At 47.1% G+C, this 27,703-nt stretch overlaps 1 long non-coding RNA gene across 1 annotated transcript; it reads right to left on the bottom strand.

Moving 5' to 3' along the window:
* Positions 1 to 19,334: 19,334 nt before the first annotated feature.
* Positions 19,335 to 23,207, bottom strand: LOC146754386 (uncharacterized). The gene is made up of 3 exons (XR_014939029.1): positions 22,590 to 23,207; positions 21,118 to 21,205; positions 19,335 to 19,454 (listed from the first exon to the last, which is right to left on the bottom strand). It is a non-coding gene; the product is annotated as an uncharacterized LOC146754386 (long non-coding RNA).
* Positions 23,208 to 27,703: the final 4,496 nt, after the last annotated feature.

Below are 27,703 nucleotides of genomic sequence, written 5' to 3'. Positions count from 1 at the left end.
GGCCTCAGTGGAGCCACACAAGGTGCCTTTCCTTCCTGGTTGGGCAGGCAGTCACAAGATGCAGAAAGCCACGCTGGCGTCTATCCTGTTCTGTGCTGGCTGTACATGGAAATCTTGGGGTTTTCCAGATTTCAGGGCCACACACCTGAAACCAATTGTGCTTCTCCTGTAAGCAGAGCTGTTGGTCAGACTTGCTGGCACTAGAAATTAAAGGTGGCAGTGAGCTGAGGCCGAGGAGGTGTTAACGTAAGAGTCAGGGATGCTTTTGAGCTTCCCTTATAACTGTACGGTTCCTCAGAAAGCAGTTACGCCTGCCAGCTCCTTTCCTGTCCGGCTGTGGAGCCTTTGCTCACATGCTCCGAATCTTGCTTGAAATCATTGAGAGGAATGTAGCCAGCAGGACTTGAGGGCTGAGCTGTAGGAATGGAAGCATCCTCTGCTGTTTGAAACAGAGGGTGTTTCTAGGCTGTGTTTCAGCAGAAAGCAGGCAGTGGCGGGAACAGGCAACTATTGGCAAGGGCTCGGTGCAGCTCTTCCCTCATCCTGCACCACGACTGACAGCATGCTCTGTTTTCTCTCCAGACTGAGTTCTCCCAGTAAGAGGGCAGAGTCACCAGCTGGCAGTTGGCGTTCCTGCTTGTGCCTGGGCAAACCATCCCCTGTGGCCAAACACCAACTGCAGAGCAGTGCCAGGGAGCCCTCTGAAGTAGAAGTCTTGGTCCTGGCAGGTAAGGGTGCAAATCCAGCTTTCAAAACACTGCTTGTCAGCAACACAGGTAGAATTCATGCTTTCAGTGGGCTTGTACATCCTTCTGGCATTCAAGCCTGTGCCTGACATCTTTGGTTGACTCCTGTCTTTCCCAGATGAGTCTCACAAGCTGCTTGAAACCTGCTTGACAGGCAGCACCAAGCCTTTGCCTCCTTGGACAGTGAAAGTTTGACGCTAAATGCTGTGTATCTACTCTTTCCAGGTGAATCGATCCCTTGCCAATACAGGAACCCACCAGCAAGTTGCAATGATGCACGTTGTGCTTCCATCAATGGAGTGCAGTTAGGATGCATGAGTCACTGCAGTTCCAAGGACAGCCTTCCACATGACAGCAATGATGGAGAGAAGGATGTTTGACCTATTCAGTTTTGGGCCCCTCCCTGCAAGAAAACCTTGCGGTTCTGGAACGTCTTCAGCTACGAAGGTAGTGAGGGGTCTGGAGCACAAACCTTACGAGGAGCTGCTGAGGGAACTAGGATTGTTCAGCTTGGAAAAGAGCAGGCTCAGGGGAGACCTTATAACTCTCTATAACGTCCTGAAGGGAGGTTGTAGTGAGCTGGGGTTTGGCCTCTTCTCTCGTGTGATCAGTTATAGATCTAGAGGGAATGGTTTTAAGCTGCGCCAGGAAAGATACAGGCTGGACATTAGGAAATATTACTTCCCCTAAAGGGTATTCAGGCATTGGATAGCACTGCCCAGGGAGGTGGTGGAGTCACCGACCATGGGAGTGCTCAAGAAACGTTTGGATGTTGTGTTGAGAGGTATGATTTATCCGGGAAGTATTGGTAATGGTTGGACCAGATGATTTTGTAGGTCTTCTCCAACCTTGATAATTCTGTGATTCTGAGCTGAGAAACTTTTCTTGCTCAAGTCCAGCTTCCAAGCTTAACCACCTACAATGAAGTTGATGTCGTTTTTCTGGTAGCCCTCAAGACAGTGTCCGCATTTACCCAAAATCAGGAGGTAACCAGCTGCAGTGAAGTGAGCAATTTCAGTGCCTATTTCTGATGGTGGCAATGAGTTCAGAGGTCACACTTAATTGACGGTGCCTGTTTCCATTCTGACAAAGGATGTAGTTGCAGCTGACTTCCCGAGGCTGCCATACGTGGTGGTGACGCAGCCTTGGGCTTCTGCGTTTGCATGACTCCCACCTTTCCTTTCTGTGTCTTGCAGGTCAGCTGGTGCTGGAAGCGGCCGGTATCTGAGTAGGAATGAAGGTGAGTGCAGGAGCAGCTGCTGAGGGGAGGAAGGAAGTCCATGCTAATGAGCCCTGTAGCATCTGCGGGTACGGAACACGAGGAGGCAGCAGTGATGCAGGGGGCTCCCCAGCAGGAAGCTGTCTGATCCAAATGCTTGCTGAGAGTTTGGAAGCCCAAGCCCTTATGGTCTCTGTAAGGGTGGCTAGTAAAAAGATGTTAACCAAGATGGTGGTAAATAGTCAAAGATTATTAGCAAAGGAAAACTGACCAATGTTGATGCCTTGACCAGAAAGCTGAGGCAGTCTCAACTGGGGAGCAGTCTCCAAGAGATTCTGCCTTAGTGGTGGTCAGCCTTTAAATGAGGTGAGGTCTCAGAAGAGGTGCAGTCGAGGTCCACCCCTTCTGGGAGCACAGCTAGATTACTCTCACCTGTGCTCCCGCAGCTGACCCAACACTTGCCTCAGCTGATTAATCAGAGGTTCAAGCTGTGATTTCCCATACAGTCTCTAAGCTGAAGGCAGCATCTCCTTGATCTGATGGTGGTGTGCCTGAGTGAGGGAGTGATCCAAGCTGGATGCAGAAGAGTCATCTTAATTTCTCTCCGATTTTACTTCAGATGACACCTATTGGGTGTTGGTTTCTTAAAATTTGGATCTAGGAGGTGGCCTCTCCCTTTGCTTCTGGTGAAAGCACAGATGTGCAGCAGGAGTAGAAGACAAAGAGGTTTTCTTGGTGACAGCAACACCAATTATTTGATTCAAATGTAGAACTGTGATGAAGATGGTGAAGAACAGATCCGCCTCAAAGACATGCTTGATCACATAAGGAATGAGCATGTGATCCAAGACAGTCAGCGTGGCTTTAGCAGGGGAAGGCCATGCCTAACCAATCTGGTGCTCTTCTATGATGGAGTGACGGCATTTGTGGACAAAAGGAAGGAAACTGATGTCATTGACCTGGACTTGAGCAAGATCTTTTACATGGCCCTCCACCACATCCTTATCTCTAAACTGGAGGGATGTGGATTTGACAGGTGGACCACCTGGTGGATAAGGGATTGGTTGAAAGGCCACAGACAGAGGGTGGTGATTCATGGTTCGATGTCCAGGTGGAGGCCAATAACAAGTGGTGTCATCCAGGAGTCTGTCTTGGGACCAGTGCTTTTTTACATGGTTATCAGTGACACCAATGATGCAATGGAGTGCACCCTCTGCTGTTTGCTGAGTGGTGGGGCTGATGCAGTGGAAGGAAGGGATGCCATTCAGAGGGAGCTCAACCGAGAGGTTGGCCTAGGTGAATCTAATGAGGTTCAAGACAGCAAAGTGCAAGGTTTTGCACTTGGGCTGGAGGAATCCCAGGCATCTGTACAGCCTGGGAGGAGCAGTCCTTAAGAGAAGCCCCGCAGAGAAGGACCTGGGGGTCCTGGTGGATGAAAAACAGAACGTGAGCCATCAGCGTGCTCTTGCAGCTCAGAGAGCAAATGGTCCCCTGGGCTCCATCAGAAGAGGGGATGGCCAGCAGGGACAGGGAGGCGATTGATCTTCATGATCCTTGAGGTCCCTTCCAGCCCGGGCCATTCTATGATTCTGTGATTACACTTGCTGTCAGAAATAACGGCAGCTGTACAGAAGCTTGTTTTTTCTTTCTTTTTCTGGCTTTGAAGGAGAAGGGGTGGAGCAAGGGGAGACCCACTGGTCATTTGTCACCTCATGAACAGGATGGATTCTGCATTGACTGTGAAAAACCTGGGCTAGTAGCATGGGCATGTTTCAGGCTGGACTCTTCTTTTGCTGCTTGGTTTCCTTTTGGCTACAGGGAGACAGCTGTCTAAAGGTGTGTTTTCAGACCCACTCTCCAAAACTGTGTTTCATTGTTTCAGGTGGTTCAGTGAGCTCTTGCAGTGCAGATGCTGTAGTTTGCTGTAGAATCTGAATGGTTTCTGTTCCTAGGGGAGGACTGGGAGGAGGTAGTGAGAAGAGAATTCAATGCCTAAGGGGAGGGGAGATCGGGGATTGGTGGGAGAGGGAGCCAATAGGAGGGAGAGAGGAGTTGGGCGCAGGGTGATGGTAACACCCCTTTGTGATGTCATAATGCCCCTTTGTGACGTCATATAGCCTCTTTGTGATGTCATAATGATCCTTTGTGACGTCACAATGCCCCTTTGTGATGTCATAATGCCCTTTGTGACGTCATAATGCTTATTTGTGATGTCATAATGCCCCTTTTTGACATTATAGTGCCCCTTTGTGACATCATAATGCTTATTTGTGACGTCATAATGCCCATATGTGACATCATATCACCCCTTTGTGATGTCATACTGCCCCATATGAAGTCCAGGCAGAGTCAAAACTAATGGACCTGCACGAGGATCACTTTCAAGACAGTGGCTCTGTTGCTTCAAGCTTATTTGCTTCGTCCTGCCGCCACTCTATTACCAAGTATCAGCAACCTCTTGCATGATTCAACTTGCAAACGTTTGACACTAACCCTTGTGTTTCTGTGCCTTCCTAGATAATTCGAGCCCTTGTCAACCCCAAAGATCCAAACCAAGTAGTGATGTGCAGTGTGTTTCCATCAATGGAGAGTTCTTATTAAGCACAAATCGCTGCAATTCGGATGACAGCCTTCCACATGGTAACAGTGATGGACACAAGGGGCTCATCCACGTTCATGCTCTCATATCTCCTGGCTCTGCTGAAGCTCCTGACCTGAGCCTGCCAGACACCACAGTCACCTGCCTGGATTGTGACCCAGCGCCTTTGCAGTGCTGCCCATCCCAAGCACAGCCCGAGTGCCCCAACAGCAGCACCACCATGCAGGAGCAGGTCAGCATCAGTGAGGTGAAGCTGAGCATCTTAGATGGGGACTTGGAGTCAGGCTGCCAGTCCCAGGCACCAGGCAGCAGCACCAGCTCTGAGCCACTCTCATCTTGACAAGAGGAGTCCCATCTTCACCCTTGACCTCTCAAGCCCTCCTGTCTTTTATTGAATAAAGTCACTCTCATGCTCAATCATCGCCTTGGCTGCATTCCGAGTCTTCATTCACAGGGATTGGGATGAATGCAACAAACAGCAAGGCAGCTCAGCTTGCAATGCTATGGCTGTGGGGTTCGTGCAGGCAGAGCTCTGGGTTCCCATTTTGCCTGGCTTTGGGATGTCTGCAGCAAGATCTCTACCATTTTGTATGGGAGCAAATAATCTCTAGCATCCAGGTTGCTGCTCATGATAATCCCAGTCTTCCTGGCTGTTGCTTTGTGATACCTTTCAAAGCCTTCTGATACTCTTTGATGCCTTGGCTGCTCCCTAACACCTCTGTCCTCCTGCCATGTTGACTCACGTCTCCCACTTTTAAGCTGGCTTTGCAGATCATCTCCAGCCCTGTCATCATCACGCTGCAGCAGGAGGTGCTCACCTGGCCCAGTGTCTGGCAGTGCTGCTTGTTCTGCAGATGAGCAGCTGCCTCCTCATCTCTTCAGCTACAGTAGTTTTTCTCAGGGCAGTTAGATGCAGTCATGCTCCTCTGGATTTGGTGTGTTAAATCCATGCTGCATGGCAGCAGTCAGTGCAATACAAAGGTGTTCTGTGTGCCACAGCATTTATCCAGGGGCTGCCAAAGGTAGAAGCACAACACAGCACCATCCTTCTGACAGTAATGTCTGTGAGTGTTAGACATGTGAGCACTGCATCATCCCCAGCGTGTCAGTGCTTTTCCACACCAACCTGACTCTCACACTCTGCACTGAATGTAACTCTGCTCTTGTGGAGACAAATGCTTTCTGTCACATTCTCCATCCCTGCAACCATTTGCCGGTCGGCAGCTCTTGCAGAAGAATCAAGCAGCAGAACCTTTTGCTCACCCTACAGCATGCAAATGCTATGAAAGCAGAAATAACCTGGCGTGCTCTGGGTCTGCAAGGCTGCAGAGATGGGAGAGGTAGATTGTGTTTTTGCAGTGGAAGTTTCCAGTATTTTCAGTACATAGTGTAGGCCCTAACTGAATGTATAACCCTCTTGTAAAACAGCTGTATAAGTAGTTTTTCCACCAAGAAAGTTGCTGAACAGAGTTAAGTTCAGACTGGGGGCATTCTGACATGGGTAGAATTGAGACAAGCACAAGATAAATACAGGGTGGGTAGAGCCCAGCACAGGACAGAATGAATGTACTGACTTTTGGAAACATTGCCCTTCTCTCTCCGCAGAAAAGTACAAGGCAGACCTAAAAACAAGAGGTTGGTAATTGACCTTATATGGAAATGAATCCTAGCAACAGTCTCGAGGAGTGTGTGAGCCTGAGATGCTCAACCAATGAGAGCCATGAGAGCATCACCTGCATTGGGTTTAGGGCATAGAACAGAATTAATGTCACTGACTGGTGTGCAATTTCTCCCTTGCCAACAGGGGATGTGCGCGCAGTATTGCAGTAATGAATAAGCACTGCTGCTATCGCTGCCATCTTTGCCTAACTAGAAATCTTTGACTTTGAGAGTTTCTCACACAAGGGGAGAGGGTAAGAAAGTAAAGAGGCACAGAAAACTAAGGGAAACTGCTCTTCTTTATCTTACCTATAAAAATTGATACAATTGATGGTGTCGTGCATTTTTTTATTATTTTTATTTTTTTTTTTTGCCAATGTCAGTTAGATTGTTTTAAAATATCCACACACCAAAATCTGACTACCAAGCAAATGTAATGAAAATGAAATGAAGGTGAGTTAGCGGAAAGCACAAGGCCATATTATATCAGGCTCTTGCAAATTTACAGGCAGTCACTGCACGAAGAGGTAGATTTGAGTTGCACATTATATGATTCCCACAAAGATTAATGAAATCTGAAGCTTTCAATATATTTCCCCTATAATCAAAAGAGAACGGATCCCCAGAGTCTGTCCCGCAGACGTCCTTTCCGTGGTCTCTGCTGCCACCTGCTGGCCAATAAGCGGAACTGCCACTGTTGGGCGTTTGGTGCCGCAGGAAGCACAACGCAGATCTGAGTTCTGACCGGTCTACGCAGCAAATCCGCCAATCTTTATTGCGATAAGCCCTCCACATGGCATTGCACACGCACTCGAACACGCAACAGGCATAGATTTCTCCTAACTCCTCGAGGAGCAGGCAAGCAGAACAACTGAGCGCAGCACTGCTTGTGATTGGGCCACCCCCATCATAGAGATGTGTGTTAGATCTTTTACCCACCCCTGGCTTTTTTGGCTACAAGGGCACACTGCTGGCTCATGGTCAATCTGTCGTCCACCAGGACGCCCAGGTCCCTCTCAGCAGAGCTCCTCTCCAGCAGCTCTTCTTTCTGCTTACACAAGGAAGATAGTCTTGTCAATGCAGAGAAATGAATCACAGAATCACAGAATGACCCGGGTTGGAAGGGACCCCAAGGATCATGAAGCTCCAGCCCCCCTGCCTGGAAGGGCCACCAAACTTCCATGTTTACTAATGAAATAAACGAAATAAATGACAAAATTTCCTTTCAGAGAGTTGCATTCACACCTTGACTTAGGTTTGTACAGCTTGGGCATTTGGTCAGACGTGTACTGAAGTCAGGTTTTTCTTTGATTGAGAAAGCATTGAACTAGTTCCTCATTGATGTACAGTTCCTTAGGAATGGAGTAGTCCCCACTTCAGACCAGCTCCTACTGGATCCCATTTCCTGAGAGTCCCCCAAGAAATTCTGGAGGAATCAGTTTGCTTTCTAATCTACCAACTGTCTGATACTTTCAACACCTTGAATAAATTGCCAGTTGCTGACTTGTTTCTTTTTGTAAATCTGTTGATGCACGCACAAAAAATGGATCAGAGCACGGGGTCTTATCTGGAGATGGGAAAACAATTGGATAAACAGAAAATTGTTATTTGCAAGTTTTGCAGATCTGTAAGTGGCTTTTCAAGAGATTGTACCACTTCTGCACATTGATTGTCTGACAGTTTCCCTATGATTTTACTTAAAAATGAAGAAGCAATGAAAAGCTCTGTGCTCTGTGGGTGTGCATGGCTGGCTCTGCCCTTCTCATAGAGGAGAAAATCAACATTTTCACCCCTGGTTCCTACACTTAGATAAAATCCCCTCCACTTACCTGCAATTTTCCTATGTGTGGAAACAGCCTGACCTCAGATGGGGTGAAGCAGCTTCTATTTGTCCTTTCTCATTATTGAGGAAATAATCTGTATTCTTGGTATCACATCATTCACATGAATACTGTGTCTGAACTCCACTTGTACCTGCCAAAGATCCTGCTACCTTTTCAGCTCAGTGAAGATTTGGCCTGCTATCTGCCCTGAATTGTAATGCCAAGTATTGGCTTTTATTTAGCTTTTCCAGCAACGTTTTGTTACATTGAAACCTGCTTTTCTATTTTAACTATCACCACCACTTTGCTGTGATCAGTGGAGATGAAAGTTTATCCTGTGGATATATTATGCCTTGAGGAAACAAATGACTCCCTGACACTCAACCATCTCTCATTTTCAATATCCTTAAACAATTCTCTCACTGACTTCCTGCTGTTCATCTTCATGGCATCTCGCTCAAGCTGAAACCCATCAGAAATTCAAAAAGGTGCCACTTATCCTAAAGACCGGGAGGTGGGAGCTGATTTTACAGTTCAGTGTGAAAGAACATGAATGAGAGGAAGCAAGTCTTGAGAAACAACTTCACCAGCTGGAGTCAAACAGGCACATCTGGAAAGGACTGTCAGATGCAGCTTTTTCACTTATCAATTCAGATCCAAGCATGACATTCAGAAGACAAACGCAAAGTGATGCTGAGGGAAATAGAGAACTGTGGTAGAGGTCATGAAATACTGAGACAAACACAGGGTTTAAAAAGAGATTTTCAATAAAAGAACTACATAATTTCAAGTTGTATATTTTTCTCAGGTTGTATTACATGTCTAATGTCTGGACTGTGGCACCAAAGAGGCTGCAGTGTTGTTCTCTGTAGGAAGAGGCCAGTAGTTGCCCCATGTCAGACAGAACCAGTTCAAGTGCTGGCCAAAGCTGAGTCAAGGAGTGATGCTGCTGGCACTTCTGTGATAACTTTGTTAAGGAAGGTTCAAACCACTGCATAGCATATGTGAGAGCTAAGAGCAAGAATGGTGTGAGACAAACAGCCCTGCAGTCACCAAGGTCAGTGAAGAAGGAGGAGAGGAGGCTTAGTGGACATGGTGGTGATGGACTGATGATTGGGCTGGATGATCTAAGTGGTCTTTTCCAGCTCTCATGATTCTATCATTCTGTGACAGGTGATGTTAGTTTTGTTGACAGGTTCAGCAAGGTGAACTGGGACCAGAGGTACATCCCAAAACCTTTGAGTTGCTGGACTGGAGATAATCTTCCCAAAATAACTAATGAAAATAGTAGAACCATAAAAGGAATTTCTTTATCACTACGAGAAAAAGGGAGGGATCCTTTGGCTAATGAAGGCCTGATTTGGCAAAGCCAGAGACAGTTTGCTTTGCACCACATTTATTTGACTTTCCAGAATGGTGTACTTACTTTCCAGGTATTTCTAAACAGTGATTTTTTATTTACAAACATGGCTAACAGCAGGTTAAAAATTCTTTCTTTTCTTTGTTTCCTTTCTGCTAAGAATGAATGAATTTAATGTAGTCTTTTTCTTGCTTCCTTCTTTACGAAGGAGACAGCTGCTGCATCATGGCAAACAAACATTCAGATGGTTTGGAGAACAAGTCCTTACACAGACTACAGTGTACAGCAATAAAGGGCACACACAGCAACATGCAAGTGTGTAGTCCAACCACTGACTCATCCCCACCACACCCACTAAATCATGTCCCTCAGTGCTATATCAGGGACTGCACCACTTCCCTGGGCAGCCTGTTCCAAAGCATTGCAACCCCATCTGGGAATCATTTTTTCCTAATACTGAACCTCTCCTGGCACAACTTAAGGACATTACCTCTGGTTCTACGACTATCAAAAAGAGAATTCAGTAGATATAAACAGAAACTTATCCACCTGATATCTGATAACAGACACTGGGGTCCTGTTTCCTTTCTGTTAACCTAATCCATGGCAATGAAAATTGGCACTAAAAATCTTCAGCTACAGGACAATGGCCTCAAGTTGCACTAGGGGAGTTTCAGGTTGGATAGTAGAATAAATTTCTTCTCATCAAGAGTAGCAGTGCACTGGAACAGGTTGCCCAGTGTGATAAAGTGTTTGCTCATTAAGACCAGGATGTGGTCTTAGGAAAATTGATGATCATTATGGTCCTTTTCAACCCAGGCCATTCTGTGATTCTATGATATGCCTTGAATAGCTGAGACAATGCATCCTTTCTTGTTTCCCTCTCTGTGTTACACAGAGACAAGACTGATGGTGAACTGCCAGCACTGCTGAGCAGAGATGCAGCTTTAGTCTTCATTTGTGTGCATGCTTTTCTACAGGCCCACGCACTGCTAACATCACAGAAGATGAAAGTGGTTTTAATCAGAGCAGAAAACGTGGAGAAAAATATCACACTGTAGCCAATAAAGAAAAACTTTCAGTGATACTCAGTTCAGAAGGCATTCATTCTGGCCTCCTTTGTAGTTTGTTTCGTTTAGGCTCTTTTTGTTGTTATTACTGTTGTTCAGTTTTCTGCTAGAAAGAGACTAAATGAATGGAAATTGATTGGTGTATCTAAAGTTATGTACAGGGATAATAATAATAATAATTCTATAATCAGTGATTCCCATCTCACAGTAACCTTGAAGATAGAAATGTCAACATGGATGCATGGATACACCACTGTATAAACGAGCACTGCAGTCATTTCAACTTTTACCTGTTGAAATTCTTTTGTGGAGTAAAATTCAGAAGGCAAAATCAGCCCAGTCAAAGACATGTCCCTGTAAGGTAGTCTCGTAGAGAGAAGCATGCCGTACTTGTTATGAGAGAAGAGTTGACGTCTACACTTGAAATGCCTGCCAATTTAAGCAGGCAAATCGATACTCATGGTATTGTCTTGCTGCTCAGCTTTTTCTGACTCCCTATGTAGACCAGCCCTAGGCAGAGAGGTAGGGTACATTCTTATGTGCATCCCATAGTTTTAGATATAGTCTCAGTACAGCTTTTTGACAGAGCAAAGTAACTCCTCAAACAACTACCTCCCATTCTTTCTTGAAATCCCATTGAGCACATTGTCTTTCGCTGGCCCTGCACAAGGGATTCTCTGAGAAATTTCAGGCAAAAATGTTAATTCCCAACAATCTCTAGCTAAATTTAATATAAGGGTAAGACTTGTACGGCATATCTACAGAATCACAGAAGCGTTAAGGTTGGAAAAGAGCACTAAGATCATCTAATCCAACCATCCAACCATCACCACCATGCCTGCTAAATCTTGTCTGTTAGTGTCACAGGGAGCATGAGTTGAGATGGAGAAGACAGAAAGGGAGTAGACGTGTTCAGGGTATTCCTGCCACCCTTTCTAATGACACAGCTGTGCCATTGGCAGTCCCAACTTCATATATGCAAACCAAACAACTTAGCCAGTGTTTTCCTAGCCATACTGAAAAAAAGTCTTCAGTATTCACAGAATTAAAGAATCATTAAGGTTGGAAAAGACCTCAAAAGATCAAGTCCAACCATCAATCATATTGCCAAGGAATACTGTGTTAGTAAGACAGTTCAATACCTACCATCTGTCTGTGGATTGCATCACAAGTGTCTGGATACAAAACCTACTGTGCCCTTACCCCATACCTTTCTGTTCCATTGCCTCCAGCAGTGGGTTCCTAAAATTTGCATTAGATATAATGTGAAAGCAGTATGATACTCAGCAAGTTGAACTTTGTAAAGCACCACAAGCATTAAAGGCATTCAGTAAACAGTAACTGCTGCTCCTGAGCATGGGCTCAGGTCCATTTTGATACTTAGGCTGGCTTTCGCAAAGGCTGAGGAAATTCTTTCCTTTACAAACAATTAGAGAAATCATGTGTGTATCCATGCACAGCCTGTTCTCCACCAAGGCAAAACGTAAGTCAATTGCTAGTACCACAAATCTTAGAAATGGCAGGCTTCCTCATCCTACAGTTTAATTCTTGGCAGTTTTGATAGATTTCTAAGGCAGAGGTAAATAATCTTGAAGAGTCTTTTAAGGTGATTGTGCCAGCATCAAACCACCCTCATTTAAATATACAAAGAAATCTAAGGTAGTATCACAGACCATGTCTGAAAGTACTTTAAAAGGAGGTGACTAAATTAGAAATGTTTTATTTTTACACTCTTTCAACACTCAGAATAATTTCTTCCCATAGATTTAAAATAGGATGAATAGGCCCAGTGCTTTCCAGCTAGGGATCTCTGAGGACCATTTTCAAAACGGTTACTACAGCTACAGAAATTTAATCTCATCCAAATTTCTTACTGCTGATGCTCTAAGAACTGCATAGATTCAATATGAAAAATATACCATTTGTTGCCTCCACTTTGTATTGGTTTCCAACCTGGATTATCCCCATCTGAACTTTGCTGTTTTTTATTCTAGTTGGCTACAGTACTGAATGGGAAAGAAAGGAATTCAGCAATGACATTCAGCACAAGTTTGGAACTCATTCAGTCATGACCCCAGTGGAAGAGTTCAGACTAAATATCTCAATGAATTTCACTGTTTCTTGTTTAAGTAGTGATTACATGAGGGCAATAGGATTCTATGTCCCAACTGTTGGCTGAGTGATGCACTTGACTATTAATCTAGAGTTACAATGCAGGTTAATGCTGTTATCTTTACAGCTCCTGCGAGAGTTGGGGTCTGGGTCAGGTGTTTAAAAAATGAAATGAAAAAAGAATTAAAAAAATATATTGAAAGCTTCAGATTTCCTTAATCTTTGTGGGAATCATATAATGTGCAACTCAGATCTACCTCTTCGTGCAGTGACTGCCTGTAAATTTGCTAGAGCCTAATATAATATGGCCTTGTGCTTTCCGCTAACTCACCTTCATTTCATTTTCATTACATTTGTTTGGTAGTCAGATTTTGGTGTGTGGATATTTTAAAACAATCTAGCTGACACTGGCAAAAAATTAAGAATACAAAAAAAAAAAAAAAAAAAAGGAACGACAGCATCAATTGTATCAATTTTTATAGATAAGATAAAGAAGAGCAGTTTTCCTTAGTTTTCTGTGCCTCTTTACTTTCTTACCCTCTCCCCTTGTGTGAGAAACTCTCAAAGTCAAAGATTTCTAGTTAGGCAAAGATGGCAGCGATAGCAGCAGTGCTTATTCATTACTGCAATACTGCGCGCACATCCCCTGTTGGCAAGGGAGAAATTGCACACCAGTCAGTGACATTAATTCTGTTCTATGCCCTAAACCCAATGCAGGTGATGCTCTCATGGCTCTCATTGGTTGAGCATCTCAGGCTCACAGACTCCTCCAGACTGTTGCTAGGATTCATTTCCCCTGGAGAAATGCTGTGGCACACAGAACACCTTTGTATTGCACTGACTGCTGCCATGCAGCATGGATTTAACACACCAAATCCAGAGGAGCGTGACTGCATCTAACTGCCCTGAGAAAAACTACTGTAGCTGAAGAGATGAGGAGGCAGCTGCTCATCTGCAGAACAAGCAGTACTGCCAGACATTGGGCCAGGTGAGCACCTCCTGCTGCAGCGTGATGATGACAGGGCTGGAGATGATCTGCAAAGCCAGCTTCAAAGTGGGAGACATGAGTCAACATGGCAGGAGGACAGAGGTGTTAGGGAGCAGCCAAGGCATCAAAGAGTATCAAAAGGCTTTGAAAGGTATCACAAAGCGACAGCCAGGAAGACTGGGATTATCATGAGCAGCAACCTGGATGGTAGAGATTATTTGCTGCCATACAAAATGCTGCAGACATCCTAAAGCCAGGCAAAATGGGAACCCAGAGCTCTGCCTGCACGAACCCCACAGCCATAGCATTGCAAGCTGAGCTGCCTTGCTGTTTGTTGCATTCATCCCAATCCCTGTGAATGAAGACTCGGAATGCAGCCAAGGCGATGATTGAGCATGAGAGTGACTTTATTCAATAAAAGACAGGAGGGCTTGAGAGGTCAAGGGTGAAGATAGGACTCCTCTTGTCAAGATGAGAGTGGCTCAGAGCTGGTGCTGCTGCCTGGTGCCTGGGACTGGCAGCCTGACTCTAAGTCCCCATCTAAGATGCTCAGCTTCACCTCACTGATGCTGACCTGCTCCTGCATGGTGGTGCTGCTGCTGGGGCACTCGGGCTGTGCTTGGGATGGGCAGCACTGCAAAGGCGCTGGGTCACAATCCAGGCAGGTGACTGTGGTGTCTGGCAGGCTCAGGTCAGGAGCTTCAGCAGAGCCAGGAGATATGAGAGCATGAACGTGGATGAGCCCCTTGTGTCCATCACTGTTACCATGTGGAAGGCTGTCATCCGAATTGCAGCGATTTGTGCTTAATAAGAACTCTCCATTGATGGAAACACACTGCACATCACTACTTGGTTTGGATCATTGGGGTTGACAAGGGCTCAAATCACCTAGGAAGGCATAGAAACACAAGGGTTAGTGTGAAATGTTTGCAAGTTCAATCATGAAAGAGGTTGTTGATATTTGGTAGTAGAGTGGCGGCAGGACGAAGCAAATAAGCTTGAAGCAACAGAGCCACTGTCTTGAAAGTGATCCTCGTGCAGGTCCATAAGTTTTGACTCTGTCTGGACTTCATATGGGGCAGTATGACATCACAAAGGGGTGATATGATGTCACAAAGGGGCATTATGATATCAGAAAAGGACATTATGATGTCACAAAGGGGCATTATGACGTCACAAAGGAGCTTTATGATGTCACAAAAGGCATTATGATGTCACAAAGGGGCATTATGATGTCACAAAGGAGCTTTATGACATCACAAAGGAGCATTATGATGTCACAAAGGGGCTTTACGACGTCACAAAGGAGCTTTATGACGTCACAAAGGAGCACTGCGACGTCACAAAGGGGTATTATGACATCACAAAGGGGCATTATGACATCCGAAACTGACATTATGACGTCACAAAGGGGCATTATGATGTCACAAAGGAGCTTCATGATGTCACAAAGGGCATCATGACGTCAAAAGGCGCATTATGATGTCACAGAGGGCATTATGACGTCACAAAGGGACATTATGACGTCACGAAGAAGCATTATGACATCACAAAGGAGCTTCATGACGTCACAAAAGGACAATATGATGTCACAAAGGGGCATTATGACGTCACAAAGGAGCTTTATGACATCACAAAGGAGCTATATGATGTCACAAAGGGGCATCACGACGTCACAAAGGAGCTTTATGACGTCACAAAGGAGCATTATGACATCACAAAGCGGCATTATGACATCAGAAAAGGACATTATGACGTCACAAAGGGGCATTATGACGTCACAAAGGGACATTATGACGTCACAAAGGGGGCATTATGATGTCACAAAGGGGCATTATGATGTTACAAAGAAGCATTATGACATCACAAAGGGGCATTATGACGTCACAAAGGGGTGTTAACATCACCCTGTGCCCAACTCCTCTCTACCTCCTATTGGCTCCCTCTCCCACCAATCCCCGCTCTCCCCTCCCCTTAGCCCCGCCCCCCGCCCCCGTTAGGCCCCGCCCTGCCCCTCACACCCCACTCCCTGCCGCCATCTTGCCCCGCTCCGCTCACCCACCTGCCCGGTGTCGCCCGGCCCGAACCGGGAACGGCTGAAGGGACGGGGAGGGCAGCAGAGATGGGGACGGGGTCTAGGGCGGCCATTCTGAGAGACAGCCCTTCTGAGGGCTGAGCTGCAGGGCAGTGGAGAAACCCACCCGTGACCAGGGTCACATCAAAGCTGCATGAGGCTGTGTTACTAAACACGGTGCCACACGGCCTGCAAAACCATGCGGGGGGGACAAAACATGGCACGTACCTGGCAGTGAGATCACCTCAAGCTATCTGCAGCAGTTCCTTGTCGCTTTGCTCGGATGAAATGAGAGCAAAAGCTGCACCGAGGCAGTGGGTGGAGGGCGAGGAGAGGAGAGAGAAAGAGCAGGTCAGTGAGCAGGGCTAAGACAGTCATGGAATAACACACACAGCACAACCGTCCCATCCACTTGCTGCAAGTCATGCTGAGTCTCAGGCTACGTGATGCCTGTCCGCCCAGCAACTTTACGATGCTTCCACAACTGAGCAAAGAAGAGCTGCACCAAGCCCTTGGATGATGGATTCCCTGCTCCTGCTGGCTTCAGCCTTCTGCATTCCAATTCCAATCTAAACCATTCCTGCGGTGGTAGTACTTGAATCCTCATTTGGGGCTGGACCTCAACAGGTCAACACATCAGAAATAACACAACGTGCATCTGGAAGACGTGTCTCAAAGCCCAGAAAATCCAACTCTCTGACCTTGGCACAATTCACCAACCAAGAGCCAGGCCTTGACAACTTGGCTGATCTGGGCATGCGGGAGGGGGGCAGACAGTGGACCACAAGTGTCCATTTCCACTGCAGCTCCCTGTAGAGAACAGCACCAATCAGCAGGCGTGAATCAATTCATTCACAAGCTGCACAATGACTCTGTTCTTTACATGATAAAGAAACACACAGAGATTCCTGACCAAAAAGTTGGGAGTTAATAACGACCAAAGAGGTTCCTGTTCCTACACCTCATCCTCTCACCCCAACTCCTGGGTGATGCCCACAGGCTTCAAGTCAGCTCTCAAATCCATTGAACTCCAGTCACGGAACTCCATCAAAAAGGATGTCACACATGTGACACTTACATACATGAGAATGTATGTATCAGAAACACTGATGCCAGCAGGAGCAGAGAGGCGATTGTCCCCCTGTACTCAGCACTGGTGATGCCACAACTCGAATTCTGTTTCCAGTTTGTGGCCCCTCACTGCAATAAAGACACTGAGGCATTGGAACGTGTTCAAAGAAGGGCAACAAAGCTGGTGAGGGGTCTGGAGCACAATGGAGCCATATGAGAAGAGGCTGCGAGAGCTGGGAATGTCCAGCCTGGAGAAGAGGTGGCTCAGGGGAGACCTCATCGCTCTCTAAAACTTCCTGAAGGGAGGTTGCAGTGAGCTGGGGGTCGGCCTCTTCTCTCATGTCATTACTGATAGAACTAGAGGGAATGGTTTCAAGCTGCGGCAGGAGAGGTTCAGGCTGGACATTAGGAAATATTACTTCTCAGAAAGGGTGGCCAGGCACTGGAATGGACTGCCCAGGGAGGTGATGGAGCCATCCCACCTGGGGGTGTTCAAGGAATGACTGGATGTTGTGTTGAAGGACGTGGTTTATTGGGAGCTATTGGTAATAAGAGAACGGTTGGACTGTTCTTTTAGGTCTTTCCCAACCCTGGTGATTCTATGATTCTGTGATTCATACACTAAGAAGCAAGGAGAGGCTCTTTTGTTAAATCTTTCAATAGAGAGAAGAGTTGATATCTGCTTCTCCCAACAACAGAAACACGGAAACAACTTTCCAAGCCCACCTGCCATACAGTAGGCAGAAAACGCACATTGTAAAGGAGCACGCACATCCCCTCTGGCATAAGTCGAGCCCAAAACCCACCTTCAGATCTCTGTGCATTTCCCTTGTTTTACACCAATGCAGCCTCGCTGCAGCTCCGTGGGTGTCACACAAGGCCTGCATGTCCTCTTTCTCCGCAAACCCCACCCTCAGGCCTTGCTCTGTGAGGATTGACACCTGAGCAAAAACAAGCACTAAGAACGAGAGTAAAGCACACTGGATTCGCCCTGGCCTGGCCCAAGCCACAGTCCTACCAGACAGACCCTGGAATGAAAACTGCTCCACAAACCACAGATGGACACCAGCACACAAGAAGTTGATCGGATACAATCCCATGCAAGCACCAAGCCTCCTAAGGAAGCTCTTTGCCATCAGCTCCTTCATCGCCTTTCCTTCTCACCTCAATCTTAAAGTGGCTTCAACATCTGCCAGCACGTCTTACCACGCACCTGCTCATCACACAGTGCTTCAACAGCAACAAATTTGCTTCCGGGGCCCTCCTTCAACTCACTGTGCTAACACTCATGATTCAAATTACACAGAAATCCTAGCAGAAGTTCTCAGTGAGAACTGCACCTAACATTCCTCCTTCTACAAGCAACAGCCACAACAAGTGGTCATGAAAATGCTTTCATCAAAAAGAAGCAGAGACGGCACGGCAGGACAGATGTACTCTGTGTGCACGTCTGAAGCCTTTTGAGAACCTAGTCGTTCTTCCTGCAGGACCCCTGTCTTCTGTTAAAAGCTGAACGGTCCCCAGAGCACCTGTTTCCATCAGCTGCCACCATCCAAAGCAGCCAGCCTTCTTACAGTCACCTGGCCCAAACATCCCTTTTGCTCTACACTTGATTCACAGAATCACAGAATTGTAGGGCTTTGAAGTGATGGGAGCTCGGCATGCACACCATCCTTCCAACAGCACATCCCAGCAGCAAGGGATCACAGCGCTGGCACAGCTGAAACAAAAAGGGTGTGCGAGTTTCCTGTTAGCACTCAGTGTAAACAAATCTACCACTGAGCAACACCGTGAGCCCCCACTCACCTCAGCACAGGTCAACCTGTAACCCCAGCCTTCCCCTATCCATGTGCACATGCACACCCGTGTGCCACCCTGCCTGCTTTGCACACCTCCATGCACACACCGCATCGTGTGCCCTCCTTTGTATTCACAGACGTGTGCAAACCACCCCTGGGAACACGTACGTGCCTACACCTTCCACAAACACCCCTTTGTGTGCACCTGTGTGCAACCCAACTCCTCAGCACACGCACACGTTTGTGCCACCCTGTCCACGCACTCACCACGTGCCCTCCAGCATCACTGCTGCCTCCTCTGGTACCAGACCCGCAGATGCTCCAGAGCTCATTAGCATGGACTTCCTTCCTCCCCTCAGCAGCTGCTCCTGCACTCACCTTCATTCCTACTCAGATACCGGCTGCTTCCAGCACCAACTGACCTGCAAGACACAGAAAGGAAAGGTGGGAGTCATGCAAATCCCCAAGAAGCCCAAGGCTGCATCACCACCACGTATGGCAGCCTCAGGAAGTCAGCTGCAACTACAGACTTTGTCAGAATGGAAACAGGAATCGTCAGTTAATTGTGACCTCTGAACTCATTGCCACCATCAGAAACAGGCACTGAAATCGCTCACTTCACTGCAGCTGGTTACCTCCTGATTTGGGGAAAATGCAGACACGGAATTGAAGGACACCAGCAAAGTGACATCTACTTCATTGTAGGTGGTTAAGCTTGGAAGCAGGACTTGAGCAAGAAAAGCTTCTCAGCTCCTTCTAAGGCACTAAGTGATGGGATGATTTCCCATCCCTGCAGAAATCCTGACCTCTGCCACAGGTGGCTGAGTGACACAAAAGCTGTGTCCTTGGTTCCCAGCCTTACCTTCTCATGTCGTTCATCTTGCTCTGCAGCTCCTGCTCTGAATAGTCTTCTTATATTCCCACATGATGTACCCTGAAATACATCATTTAGTGAGTCTGAACAAAACATAAGACATTAATTGGAACTATGAAGAAATGTCTTTTGCACTTTACTTGGAGAATGTTCCATCCTATAACTTCTGCTCTCAATTGTAACACATGATTTTTTATAAAAAGAAAGATAACAAGTCAGCTCTTCAGTGTGCACATTGATGAAACTTGGTGAAATACAACTTTAAGAAAAGGTAATTTGAAAACTTCAATATTCTTATCAGAATCTCTGCTATTAGTTACCGTTCCAATGTTCTGATCTGATGATGTGTCTCTCAGAGCTGTTTTGTCACTCCCCCCCTCAAATGCACTTCAAGTGCTTTAGGAGCATCACTGGAATTTTGAATAAACTCGATATATCTTAGCAAAGCTGCTACAGCTGCACAACTGAAGTACTTTGGAAAAAAAAGAAATCTTTAATGAACGCTGAACAGTGTTATTTAATTATAATCCAGGTAATTAAATTAATTAAACCAAGGAAATCACCTTCCAGTCACTCAGCTCTCACCAGGGAAATCGCTTCCCTGCCAAGCAGATGCAACCAACACAAGCTGCTACATCACTCTAGGGCCCCACTGAGTCTTCCCAAGGGGTCTCCAAAGGCTTCCCTGTTGACTTCTGGGAACCTGGGAACACTCACATGGAAGCCAGTGCCCCCTAATGTGCCCCAGAGGTTTCTCAGGGCCCCACAATTAGCTCTACAGACATCCAGACATGCCCCAGAGCAAGTATGTGTGCTGTAGGGAGCCCAAGAGACATTCCAGAGCACCCTAGTACTCCTCAGTGCACTCATGGATGCTTCACCTGTCTCTAAATATGCCCTACTGGACTTTGTTTTCTCTTCTGGAGCTTTCCTTAGTTCTCAGCTTTGCTTTCTCATGCCATTTATCTCGCTCCACAGCTTTTGCTCGCAATATTCTCTCTTGCATTCCCACCTTCCAACAGAATCACAGAATTGTAGGGGTTGGAAGGGACCTCTAGTGATCATTGAGTCCAACCCCCCTGCCATGGCAGGTTCCCTACACCACGTCGCACAGGTAGGTGTTCAGGCGGGTCTTGAATATCTCCAGAGAAGGAGACTCCACCACCTCCCTGGGCAGCCTGTTCCAGTGCTCCGTCAGCCTCACCGTAAAGAGGTTCTTGCACACATTTGTGCGGAACTTCCTATGCAGAAGTTTCAGCCCATTACCCCTAGTCCTGTCCCCACGCACTACTGAAAAGAGACCAGCCGTGCCACTATGGCCCCCACACCTCAGGTATTTATAAACCTGGATCAAATCCCCTCTCAGCACTGCCAACGACAACCCTCTGCACTCTGCCAGTCAGACAGTTCTTGACCCACTTCACTGTCCACTCATCTATCCCATACTTCCTCAGCTTTGTTATAAGGATGTCGTGGGGGACAGTATCAAAAACCTTTCTGAAATCAAGGTAGACTACATCTACCACTCTAGCCCCGTCCACCCAGCTAGTGACATCTTCATAAAAGGCCACCAGGTTGGTCAAGCACGACCTCCCCTTGGTGAACCCATGCTGAGTACTCCTGATAACCTCCTTATCACCCAGTTCTCTGGAGATGGCATCCAGCACAAGCTGTTCCATCACCTTCCCTGGGACAGAGGTGAGGCTGACTGGCCTATAATTACCTGGCTCTTCCTTCTTGCCCTTTTTGAAGACTGCAGTGACATTGGTCATCCTCCAGTCTTCAGGCACCTCCCCAGTTCTCCAAGACCTCTGAAAGATTACAGAGAGCAGCTCAGCAATGACCTCCACCAGTTCTCTCAGCACCCGTGGATGCACCCCATGCACCCATCCCATGTATTTATGGACATTAATGTTTCCTAGGCAATCACAGACCACCTCTTCCCTGACTAAAGAGAAATCTCCTATTGTCCAGACTCTCTCATTAACCTCCAGGGTCTGGGATTTCTGAGGGAGAGCCTTTTCACTAAAGACAGAAGCAAAGAAGGCATTCAGTGTTTCTGCCTTCTCAGCATCCTCTGTTATCAGAACGCCTTCCTCCCCCCCTTGTTTTTTGTTTATTAGCAAACTATTAATATACTACAAAATAATAGCACTAATTACTAAGTAACATCACCATGCCAGCATCCCGACCACCTGCTTTAGAGATTTCTCCTTCATTTTGTGCAACACTTCAAAAACTGCAAAGGAAAAAAGCAAGTACAGAACCAGGACACCACTTCCCTCAGGATTTTACAGTCTCATTCATGTCTCACAGATGGAGGCCCTGACAACAAGAGCTGTGTCTGTCCATAACAAGGACTCACCTCTGCAGGTGCAGGGGCAGCTCTCAGAGAAGCCTTCTTCATTTCTGCTTTCTTCTCTTTTTGTCTTTTGACTGGGAGGTGGTGTTGATCTGCCTGAGGGAAGGGAGGCCCCTTCAGAGGGATCTAGATAAGCTGGATCAACCTCACTGGGCTGAGGTGAATGGGATGTGGTACACCCAGGGCAAGTGCCAGGTCCTGCACTTTGGCCACAATAACCCCATGCAGCGCTATAGGCCTGGGGCTGAGTGGCTGCAGGACTGTGCAGAGGAAATGGACCTGGGGCTGTTGGTCGATGCTCAGCTGAACATGAGCCAACAGTGTGCCCAGGTGGCCAAGAAGGCCCACGGCATCCTGGCCTGTCTAAGAAATAGTGTGGCCAGCAGGAGCAGAGAGGTAATCATCCCCTTGGACTCAACACTGGGGAGGCTGCGCCTCAAGTCTTATGTTCAGTTTGGGGTGCCTCGCTACAAGAAAGTCATTGAGGCACTGGAACTTGTACATGGAAGTCTGTCCCTCGAGCAGCTCCCATTCATCATCAGCTCCCATTCTGAACCCCACTGTGCAAAACAGCAAAACTTCTACTGCAAATGGCTGTAGTCACCAAAGCTCAGCCCACTATCCAGGTATCAGCCTTCTCCCTTCTGTTTTCCATCTTAGCCCATAGTTTTGCTTCCAGAAATGGAACTCCTCTTTAACAGCCAAAACACAAACTAATACATCACTTTCACTGCTCGTTTTACCTGACATCCCCTACAGCACAGCACCTGCTCACAAGTATCATTCAAACTCTATTCTTTCATACTTCTTGAGAGAGGACGGTAAAAACTCACTTATGCATGGCGGTAAGGACAGTCTGTCCCCATCACATCCCTCTGTGTGCTGAAAGCTGCCATTGGATCTCTTGCAGCCTGCTGGCTGCTGCTCACAAACACAGGGAACTGCACCACACTGATTCTAAAGAGAGAAAGGAAGAAACTCTGGTGGGAATGAGCACCCAAGGTTTGCAGAGATGCTCCAGATTGTGACAGAGGTGGAATATCAGAGTGCTGGGACATGATTGATCACTAAGGAAAACACTTGGAAGCACATTCAATCTGCAGAAGCTGTAATTACTGGGCACAGTCAGCTTTCCTATGGCTCATCTGGAGGAGGCGGGTGGTCTCACACATCTGCTCAGGGGCTTCAGCTGAGACACTTGCACAATGCTGGGATCATTCTGATGGAAACTATGTCTTCAGATACCATGGTTAAATCCATCCAAAATGATCAAGCGGAGCCTTAGCTCTTGAGCAGCACTTCTTCCCCACCCTTCACTACTCCAAGCAGCTCCAACAAACTTCTCAGAAGAAATCCAGGCCAGCACAGACCTGGCAGACCAGAACCAAGTGCCGCTTGTGGGACGGCAGTGCCCACTCCTTGCTTCCACCCTGCTCCAGCAGGTTAAGGAGTCTGAGCCTCACTGGCCTTTGACAGCTCAAGACTTTCAGCACTTCATGCCAACATTTCTCACTAAGATACACCTCAGGCATTGAATTCTCTTCTCACTACCTCCTCCCAGTCCTCTCCTAGGAACAGAAACCATTCAGATTCTACAGCAAACTACAGCATCTGCACTGCAAGAGCACACTGAACCACCTGCAACAATGAAACATGGTTTTGGAGAGTGGGTTTGAAAACACACCTTTAGACAGCTGTCTCCCTGTAGCCAAAAGGAAACCAAGCAGCAAAAGAAGAGTCCAGCCTGAAACATGCCCATGCTACTAGCCCAGGTTTTTCACAATGAATGTAAAATCCATCCTGTTCTTGAGGTAACAAATGACCAGTGGGTCTCCCTTTGCTCCACCCCTTCTCCTTCAAAGCCAGAAAAAGAAAGAAAAAACAAGCAGAAGAAACCCAGACGTACCTTTCCACACACAGAGCCGAAAGTGGAACAGCAGTTGGTCTCCTTCCTGAGACATGGTGGAGAGCATCCCAGAGGAAGCCCAAGTTCTTTGCTTCTCTCTACAGGGACTTCAAGCACTCTTGGCAAGAGCTGCTTTGGTTCTTTCTTCAACTGCTTCCATCACCAGAATCTCCTTTGGAAAAGGAACACTAAAGAAAGAATCAGCAAATGAGAAAGAATGAGCAATAACCACTTTCCCAGCTTTCTTCTGACATGCAATTAAGACTCACGACTTGGGCAAGGTCTTAAAATCAGCTGGTTACAAGAACTGTCCCAAAATATATCCAGCTTCTGTACAGCTGCCGTTATTTCTGTCAGTGAGTGTAATCACAGAATCATAGAATGGCCCGGGCTGGAAGGGACCTCAAGGATCATGAAGATCAATCGCCTCCCTGTCCCTGCTGGCCATCCCCTCTTCTGATGGAGCCCAGGGGACCATTTGCTCTCTGAGCTGCAAGAGCACGCTGATGGCTCACGTTCTGTTTTTCATCCACCAGGACCCCCAGGTCCTTCTCTGCGGGGCTTCTCTTAAGGACTGCTCCTCCCAGGCTGTACAGATGCCTGGGATTCCTCCAGCCCAAGTGCAAAACCTTGCACTTTGCTGTCTTGAACCTCATTAGATTCACCTAGGCCAACCTCTCGGTTGAGCTCCCTCTGAATGGCATCCCTTCCTTCCACTGCATCAGCCGCACCACTCAGCAAACAGCAGAGGGTGCACTCCATTGCATCATTGGTGTCACTGATAACCATGTTAAAAAGCACTGGTCCCAAGACAGACTCCTGGATGACACCACTTGTTATTGGCCTCCACCTGGACACAGAACCATGAATCACCACCCTCTGTCTGTGGCCTTTCAACCAATCCCTTATCCACCAGGTGGTCCACCTGTCAAATCCACATCCCTCCAGTTTAGAGATAAGGATGTGGTGGAGGGCCATGTCAAAGATCTCGCTCAAGTCCTGGTCAATGACATCAGTTTCCTTCCTTTTGTCCACAAATGCCGTCACTCCATCATAGAAGAGCACCAGATTGGTTAGGCATGGCCCTCCCCTGCTAAAGCCACGCTGGCTGTTTTGGATCACATGCTCATTCCTTATATGATCAAGCATGTCTTAGAGGCAGATCTGTTCTTCAGCATTTTCATCACAGTTCTACATTTGAATCAAATAATTGGTGTTGCTGCCACCAAGAAAACCTCTTTGTCTTCTACTCCTGCTGCAGCTTTCACCAGAAGCAAAGGGAGAGGCCACCTCCTAGATCCAAATTTTAAGAAACCAACACCCAATAGGTGTCATCTGAAGTAAAATAGGAGAGAAATCAAGATGACTCTTCTGCATCCAGCTTGGATCACTCCCTCACTCAGGCACACCACCATCAGATCAAGGAGATGCTGCCTTCAGCTTAGAGATTGTATGGGAAATCACACCTTGAACCTCTGATTAATCAGCTGAGGCAAGTGTTGGGTCAGCTGCGGGAGCACAGGTGAGAGTAATGGAGCTGTGCTCACAGAAGGGGTGGACCTCGACTCCACCTCCTCTGAGACCTCATTTAAAGGCTGACCACCACTGAGGCAGCATCTCTTGGAGATTGCTCCCCAGTTGAGACTGCCTCAGCTTTCTGGTCAAAACATCGACATTGGTGAGTTTTCCTTTGCTAACAACCTTTGACTATTTACCACCATCTTGGTTAACATCTTTATATTAGCCACCCTTACAGAGACCATAAGGGTTTGGGCTTCCAAACTCTCAGCAAGCATTTGGATCAGCCAGCTTCCTGCTGGGGAGCCCCCTGCATCACTGCAGCCTCCTTTGGTACCGTACCTGCAGATGCTTCGGAGCTCATTAGCATGGACTTCCTTCCTCCCCTCAGCAGCTGCTCCTGCACTCACCTTCATTCCTGCTCAGATACCGGCCGCTTCCAGCACCAGCTGACCTGCAAGACACAGAAAGGAAAGGTGGGAGTCATGCAAATCCCCAAGAAGCCCAAGGCTGCATCACCACCACGTATGGCAGCCTCAGGAAGTCAGCTGCAACTACAGCCTTTGTCAGAATGGAAACAGGCACTATCAGTTAAGTATGACCTCTGAACTCATTGCCACCATCAGAAACAGGCACTGAAATCGCTCACTTCACTGCAGCTGGTTACCTCCAAATTCTTTTACTTTTAGGAAAATGCGGACACGGAATTGAAGGACACTAGAAAAGTGACATCTACTTCCCCATAGGTGGTTAAACTTGGAAGCAGGACTTGAGCAAGAAAAGCTTCTCAGCTCAGAATCACAGAATTATCAAGGTTGGAAAAGACCTAGAAGATCATCTGGTCCAACCACTGCCAATACTTCCCGGATAAATCATATTCCATACATCACATCCAAACGTTTCTTGAACACTCCCATGGTCGGTGACTCCACCACCTCTCTGGGCAGTTCATTCCAGTGCCTGACTACCCTTTCTGAGAAGTAATATTTCCTAATGTCCAGCCTGAATCTTCCCTGGCGCAGCTTAAAACCATTCCCTCTAGTTCTATCACTGATTACTCGAGAGAAGAGGCCAACCCCCAGCTCACTACAACCTACCTTCAGGAAGTTATAGAGAGTTATAAGGTCTCCCCTGAGCCTCCTCTTCTACAGGCTGAACAATCCCAACACCGTCAGCTGCTCCTTGTAAGGCCTGTGCTCCAAATCCCTCACTACCTTTGTAGGTGAAGACATTCCAGAACCGCAAGGTTTTCCTGCATGGAGAGGCTCAAAACTGAATAGGTCAGACCTCCTCCTCTCCATCATTGCTGTCACGTGAAAGGCTGTCCTTGGAACTGCAGTGACTCATGCATCCTAACTGCACTCCATTGATGGAAGCACACCGTGCATCATTGCTACTTGCCGGGGTGTTCCTGCACTGGCAAGGGATGGATTCACCTGGAAAGAGTAGATACACAGCAGTTAGTGTAAACTTTCACTATCCAAGGAGGCAAAGGCTTGGTGCTGCCTGTCAAGCAGGTTTCAAGCAGCTTGCGAGACTCATTTGGGAAAGACAAGTGTCAACCAAAGATGTCAGGCACGGCTCGAACGCAGGAATACAGAAAGAGGTACAAGCCCACTGAAAGCATGAATTCTACCTGTGTTGCTGACAGGCAGTGTTTTGAAAGCTGGATTTGCACCCTTACCTGCCAGGACCAAGACTTCAGCTTCAGTGGGCTCCCTGGCACTGCTCTGCAGTTGGTTCTCGGCCACAGGGGATGGTTTGCCCAGGCAGAAGCAGGAACGCCAACTGCCAGCTGCTGACTCTGCCCTCTTACTGGGAGAACTTGGTCTGGAGAGAGAAAACAGAGCATGCTGTCAGTCGTGGTGCAGGGTGAGGGAAGAGCTGCACTGAGCCCTTGCCAATAGTTGCCTGTTCCCAGCACTACCTGGTTTCTGCTGAAACACAGCTTAGAAAAGCGCTCTGTTTCAAACAGCAGAGGACGCTTCCATTCCTACAGCTCAGCCCTCAAGTCCTGCTGGCTACATTTGCTTTTCTCTGGGGCTGGATTCTATATGAATTTGGTCTTGTCCCACATAACACAGCCAAACAACTTCTCAGCCTGACATTTTATTGAGTCTGGCCCTCCAGAATAATTGGTGCACTAACAAGCTCACAACATGCTTGATTAAAGCACGGAATTAAAAAGAAAGTCAGCCAAACAGAGGGTCACATAGAACAAGAAATGACAAATAAACACTCCTGAAAGGCTACGTACTGCAAACAGAGGGAACGGTGCGGAACAGGCTGGGTAGGGTTTATTCCACATCGAGCACAACAAAATCTGCACTAAAATGGGATGGGGGAATTCCATTCCACCACCAAATACAGGTGTCTCCAAGAGGCAAAAAAAAAAAAAAGAAAAAGAAAAAAATCAACCCAGAAGTTTGAACTTCAGAAGTTCAGTTCCTTTTCCCATTTCTGTTACTGTGAAGAAAATAATGCCATTTGTGTCCAAACTAAGGGCAAAAGAAATAAGTAACT

The sequence above is a fragment of the Coturnix japonica genome, chromosome W (assembly GCF_054131305.1).
Source record: "Coturnix japonica strain WE chromosome W, WE-NBRP24, whole genome shotgun sequence".
Classification (NCBI taxonomy): Eukaryota; Metazoa; Chordata; class Aves; order Galliformes; family Phasianidae; genus Coturnix; species Coturnix japonica.
The sequence above is the reverse complement of the archived record's forward strand: the minus strand, read 5'-3'. Positions and strand labels throughout refer to the sequence as shown.